The following is a 6,525-nucleotide window of genomic DNA, read 5'->3' as shown; positions in this document are numbered from 1 at the left end:
TATAAAGATTATATAAGGATCCCCTTCCCATGAGGTCAGACGGGCTGCTCTAATTTGTCAGTCACACGCGTAAGGATCGGGCAATAAAACAGGAATGTTAGCGGAGCTGAGAATGACATTTGTGGCCCCTGCCACACAGCAAAGAACCCGCCTGTTTACAATGTTTTGATACCTCCACCCTCCTCCATGGTAAATAAAATATATGGCTCCTCCCATACAGTCTAAGAACCCGCCTCCTTACCATCTTATAAATATTCTTTCCATAATAATACAAACTCTGTCTCCTCCCATGCAGACAATAAACCCGCCCATCTAATAAAACCGCCGCCCCCCATGATAATACGCTGTCTGGCTCCTCTCTTACCGATAAGCAACCCGCCTATCTCATTAAAACTCCGCCCCTTCTATGATTATGCACCGTCTGGCTCCTCCTACGTAGTGTCTGTGGGCCACCTATACAGTCAGGGAGGATGACATCAAATCTGTCCTTGAGGAACAATTCATAGCACTGACAGTGTGCATCACTCGTGAGTTTACTTTAGCGACATCGCGGTCCTCGATTGGAAGGTGAGAGTTACAGCCTCTTCCTGTTACCAACCCACCAGATTCCCCCCTTCCCGAGAGGCCTGTGGTATTGCCCTTAGTCTGGCCAATCAGGTTATTGCATTCCAGTGTCTGAGGCGTATATAAAGGGCTGCTGGGGAGGGGGAGAGGTAGGTGGAGATAAAGGTTCCAGCGAATGTTCTCGCTAAGTGCAGAGGATAAAAAGAGACCCTGAAAAGTCTGTTCGCTGCTGTTCCGTCTGTGTGCGCAGACTCGACTATAATACAGGGATGAGGATGTACCTGATTATGGAGGACAGACAGCAGAATCCGTTCTCCTGTGTACTGGTGGATGAGACAACAGTAGGTCCTCCTCCTTTGCATGACATTGGATGCATAAAACCTACACGCAGGCAGGCTGCCTAGTAACAACAGTTACAGGTGGTCTCAGCAGTCAGTGGGGTGGCAGCCAGCATTGACTGCAGTAGATGGGACCCCTCTGGATTAGGGGGTCCTCAACAAAATACAGCACCCTTCCTGGTTAGGGGGTAATAGTTATTACCCTGGTTGGCAGAGAGTGCAGCCACCACTCTCACACATTTTTCCTGATGGTATCACCACCCTGTCAGGATGGAATGGCTTGCGTGCCCAAATGACCCTGAGAGCTATGCTGGTTGGGAGCTTTGGCTCCTGGTGGGGACACCCCAGTTTATGGTTGTTTATGGAGATGGGCCAGACTAAGAGTGATACTGCAGCCCTCTGGGGAGGCGGGTGGGTGGGTGGGTTGGTTACAGGAATTGGGTAACAGGAAGATTCTGTAACCCAGCTCTCCCTGGAGGGCCGAAGTGTCGCTCTTAGTCTGGCCCATATTGTCTGTGGATCAGAACTCATGTGACCCTGATTGTCAAATCAGTAAAAAGGGGAGAAGGGTGGGGGAGGAAGAGGGGTTGAAAGGGTTAAAAGGGGACCGAATAGGAGAAGAAAAGGGGTAATAGGAAAGGGAAGGAGGAGTAAAGGGGTAGAAAGAGAAGGGGGGAGGGTAGAATAACAAAAGGAGGAGCCTCCTTTGTTTGAAGTCTCTGTGTTGCTGTGCTCAGAGACTTCAACGCTTTTTCCAGTCCTTGGCATGCCAGCCGCAGGTGTCGGCATAGACAATGATCAGAAAGCGTTGGGCACAATGATGCTGGAAGATTAGAGGTGACATTTCTGCCTCCCACCAGCTGAGAACTCACAGAGGAATCTTTTGTCAGAACTTCAGTGAGGAATAACAGGAGGAAGATGAAAAGATGGGAAATTGTAGGAAGGGAGGAGGTGGCGGAGGGGTAAGAGGGGTCAGGGGAAGATGAGAAGGGATGGATGGGTTCAGGGAGTGCTGGGTACCTCCACTCCATAGACACTGAATGATGTGAGAGGGATGGAGAGAACACTGATTGTATTAGCAAACCTGTCAGTGACTTCACAAGTCTCCATGAATTCCTAACACCGTATACAGCAACAGAAACATTTCTCAGAAAAGCTCCATCTTTTTCATATAAAAGGAGCTCCAGTCAGTGACTTTGCCCAGGCTGGGATGATGTCTTCAGTCTGCTGCAGGCAGGAAGAAGCATTTCCTCAGTTTTCAATTTGTGAACACCAAGACCTGCACAGATTTTACATGAATATGTCACCTCTGTGACATCTCAGTCCAGGAAGTGATTAGTGACCACGGATCAAAGGCAGCTCTGTTCTTATAAAAAGAAAAGCAGATGAAAATGTTGGATCTGTGTGTGCTGGGTGCAAATGGAAATTGCTCAGCACAACATTGCTTCACAGTATGCTTCCCTGCAGGTTGTTGAAAGAAAAAAATTGCACATGAATGGAACCTGATAAATGCAAATCAACACATAGCAATGTGGCATGTCAGTCCCAGCACTGCATTGAATGCGTGCCAGTGAATGTTACATGAAAGGCTGCATGCATTGTATGTCAAAATTGCACAAAAACTTTCAACCTGGCTGCCAAAACCCCCTTCATTGGTGTAGAATGGCCCCCAAACCGGAACAGCCCAGTTGTACCATAACAGGTAATAGTGGTGTTAAGGTGCAGTCCAAACATTCCCCACTGGATGGCGCTTTGTAATCACTGTATAACAAACTTCCTCCAGCACACATGCATGGGACAGATGGGAATCTCTGGAATTGGCTGATATTGCCACAGATGGGGTGTGGGGGTCCCCTTCAATAATATTGTTTATTGCTGCAACCCCCCATGAGGAACAGTAAAATGTTGTTTTCTTTTTTTTTTTTTATGAGATTTCTTAGCGGATCAGGAAGAGAATAAAGAGAAGAAAAAGGAGGATAGGAAGAAAGGGAGAGGGTACAAGGAGGATGTAGAGTGGAAGGTAAATATATGGTAATTAATTAGAGGAAGTCCCCTGTCCCCTGGAAGGAGATATTTTAGAAGAGCCTAGCTGAAAATTAGTAGTTATATGTTAGAACATATTAGTGGCTGATAAAAGATATGAATCCGAAGGGGGCAAATTGTATTTCCAGTGTCTAGCGATAAGCCACCTGGCTGCAGTAAGTATGTAGCATGCTAGTTTTCTATTCAACTTAGTGAGATTAACTATATCAAGCGATACCGGAATTTCCAGTATTTCAGAAAGAAGGGTGTAAAACCTTTGCCCAATAGGACCCTATGAGCTAACATGACCAGAAAATATGGTATATAGTGCCAATCTCTGTACCACATCTCCAACATAAATTGCTGACATCTGGGAAAATAGTGTGTAATTTATTTGGAGTAAGATACCACTGCATAAGTATTTTGTATGCATTTTCAAGACAGCTGTCTCCCTAGAGTACCTTCTGATTTAAGCATATACCTAAGTTTGACAAAAGAGCATGTTGGTTTAGTATTTATTATCAAGTATATCCCAGTAATAAGCCCCCTCTGAGAGGGTCAGTCTGCGCACAGTTTCTCAAATTCTGTCATATGAGTAAATGGCATACTTTTAGTAATAGAATGGGCATAGTGTCGTACTTGAAGGTACCCATAGAAGCAAGTATGAGGAATCCTAAACTTGTCCCTTAGCTCCTGAAATGACAGTAGGTGCCTGGTGCAGGGGTTCACAATATGACAGAATTGAAAGAGGCAATTATCTCGCCATGGTTGAACCATTAGGCGCCATAAGCTATCAGGTAGAAGCAGAGTGAATAGGAAAGAGTTTAGCAACGATATAAGAGTAGTCAGTGCAAATTTATCTTTACATTGGAGCCATAATTCCAATGAAAAATGTATAGGACCCAAAAAGAAACTCTCTGGGGCATTATCATGTGAGTTCCAGAGAAAAGAATTAGGGTGTATCGATGCCAACCATAATTTTTTAATTTCTGTCCATCTGTTAAAAGAATGCAGGGTAGACCAAGAAGCCAGATGATGCAAATGCGTCGCTAAATAATATTTAAGGAAATCTAGGACACCAAGTCCTCCTGTTACTCAAAGGCAGCATAAAACAACAAGTATAAGCACGAGCATAAAACAATGATTCAGGCAAACGGTGTCGCTTATATCCCCAAATAAAATTGAGAGCTGCCACCTGCAAGGGTAATCTGAGATGAGTGATCTAAGAGTAGATTGGTCTCCTTTCTGTGAATCATATACCATACTATACAGGGAGGAGTAGAATTCCCCAAAAATTCTAGCCATAACTTCTGGATCATACTGAAGGGTACCATTAGCGTCTTTTAATGCCAAAGGGGTGGTCTTAGCAGTCTGATCCTGAATTTTGCAAGCTAAAAGTGAATCGGCTTTATTACCCTTATCAGTAAAATGTTGTTTTAAATCCCTAAGGCCTATTATGCACTGGGCAGATCTGCCAGTTTTGTGCTCTGTTGTTCAATCTGATTAATTAATCAATCAATATTCACATATCATGTCAGCATGTATGGATGATGAGGGGAAGCAGATACATGGCAGCTCTGGATTGGATTCGCTTCATCCTACATATTTGCTAACAGGATCGATTGAGCACCAAAAAATTGGTAGCTTACAATTGGTCCGCTGTTAAATTCATTTCAGATTTTTGGTCAATCCAAATATTTTAATGTAATTAATAATTGTTATAAATCTTCCGTTATGTGTAGGCTGGGCAGGCAGATTTTTTAATTACCGGTACATGCATTTTTTTCCCCAACAATCAGGGAGAGGGATGATCTGGAGATCTGGAGAGAGTCTGTCTAGAGAACATCCTTTACCCAGCATGAATACTTGGCATCAGGACAACTTGTACCCAGCATAGGAACCTGTCTACACAACATCCTGCACCTACTTGTCTATAGAACAATCCAAACCCAGCCTGAACACCTGACATCTTTTTTGGCTGCCCTACCCACAGGCCGTATACAACCCCCAGACATCCACCAATCAGAGAGGCCACATTCTGCTTTATTACAGGAAAATGTATTTATTATATAAATATAAAGTGCTATTTTGCATTCTTCCTTTTAACCAGAAGGTGGAGTTTTACAGGTTCACAGTTTGCTTCTTTAATGAATTATTTTTCTGCCTTTCTGCCATCTGCACACTCCATTCACAAAATCAGCACCCAAAGATTCAAACAACATCCTAAGAACACCAATACGCTGTGCATACATTACTTCTAAGATATATATACAACAATGATATATCACAGTGACACCCACACATAAAACACACATCATCTTTGTACAACACCCACTGTGTACCCACACACACAGCACCCACACATAAAACATAATCCTTGTACAACACCCGCCCACACACTGCACCTCCAGCACAACACACATCACCCACAATTAACAATTTAATGCCCAGGATGTCATTAGTATCAGATCTCTAGAAACTGCCACAATTTTAGAGCGTAATTCCATGTAAATACAATAAAATAAAAATGATTATGCAGTTAAAGAATTACTTTTATTACAGGTAATGTATAGGAGCAAAAAAAAATACAAAATTATTGCATTCTTCCTTTTAACCAGCAGGTGGAGCTGCAATCTTTTTTCCCATATTACACGTTTACAGTTTGCTTCTTTAGTGAAAGAAACCTTACACACACAGGGACCAACATGGCTGGGCTAGGACTGCAAAATTCAAATAGTTCTGGTTCAGCTGAACCTTATCAGCCAGCAAACTTAGAATTCCTGAACCTGGAAGTCATGTGGATATCAATGGAAATCTTAACTATACCTAAATTGTGTGCATTATGGAGCAGCACACAATGCAAAGCTGTGAAAATTGTTTCTGAAGCTTTAAGAATTCCAGCCTGACCAGATGATGGAAAATTGGGACACAAGCTGGGGAAACAGGAAACTCCTATCAGCCCAGGACAGGAAAATAAGTGTATTCTTGAGGGGTTTGGAGGGGCAGATATGGTGCACTCTAACAGCGGCATTGGGGCTACACCTATGGTTTGTATGTGGTGGGTTGCAGAACCCTTGGGCAAGGTATTTAGAGCAAAGTGGGGGAACGGTGAACAAGAAATGGGAGCCAGATCCTGGTACAGAAAAATGGAGATATTGTTTGCAGTCATGTAAGACCTGAAATATGACAGAATGCTTGGATGGCCAGGTATGTGCAGTATGTACACACAGGTGTGCAAGCAGCATCAACTCAAAAATAAACATCACCCACTGATCATATTGATGAATCTGTATGAATCTGTATTGATCCAACAATGCAGGTGATCCGTACTACATACAACCAACCATAGGTGTAATGAATTACTACTCCTCACTGTCCTTGAGATGGTCTGCACTCTGCACTTCTTCTATGACCATTCATCACTCGGCACAGTGGATACTAAAAGAGTCTGTGGGTGATTTGGTCCTTAAATAAATGAAGGAGCCAATCACAAATGCACAAAGGCATTCACTCTTTTCGTTTGCTGCTTTTTTTCCCCAGGAGCAGCAACAAGATTGTTATCATAAGGTGAAGCCACAAACAGGCTGATAACATCATAAAA

At 43.2% G+C, this 6,525-nt stretch overlaps 1 long non-coding RNA gene across 2 annotated transcripts; it reads left to right on the top strand.

The window, feature by feature from the left end:
- Window positions 1–426: 426 nt before the first annotated feature.
- LOC140335341 (uncharacterized) lies at window positions 427–5,517 on the top strand. Of its 2 annotated transcripts, none has more exons than XR_011921681.1 (2): window positions 427–567; window positions 4,724–5,517. It is a non-coding gene; the product is annotated as an uncharacterized lncRNA (long non-coding RNA). The 2 variants fall into 2 exon arrangements; XR_011921682.1 differs by lacking the exon at window positions 427–567 and adding an exon at window positions 583–905.
- The last annotated feature ends 1,008 nt before the right edge of the window (window positions 5,518–6,525 follow it).

Source organism: Pyxicephalus adspersus, chromosome 7 (assembly GCF_032062135.1).
Source record: "Pyxicephalus adspersus chromosome 7, UCB_Pads_2.0, whole genome shotgun sequence".
Classification (NCBI taxonomy): Eukaryota; Metazoa; Chordata; class Amphibia; order Anura; family Pyxicephalidae; genus Pyxicephalus; species Pyxicephalus adspersus.
The sequence above is the reverse complement of the archived record's forward strand: the minus strand, read 5'-3'. Positions and strand labels throughout refer to the sequence as shown.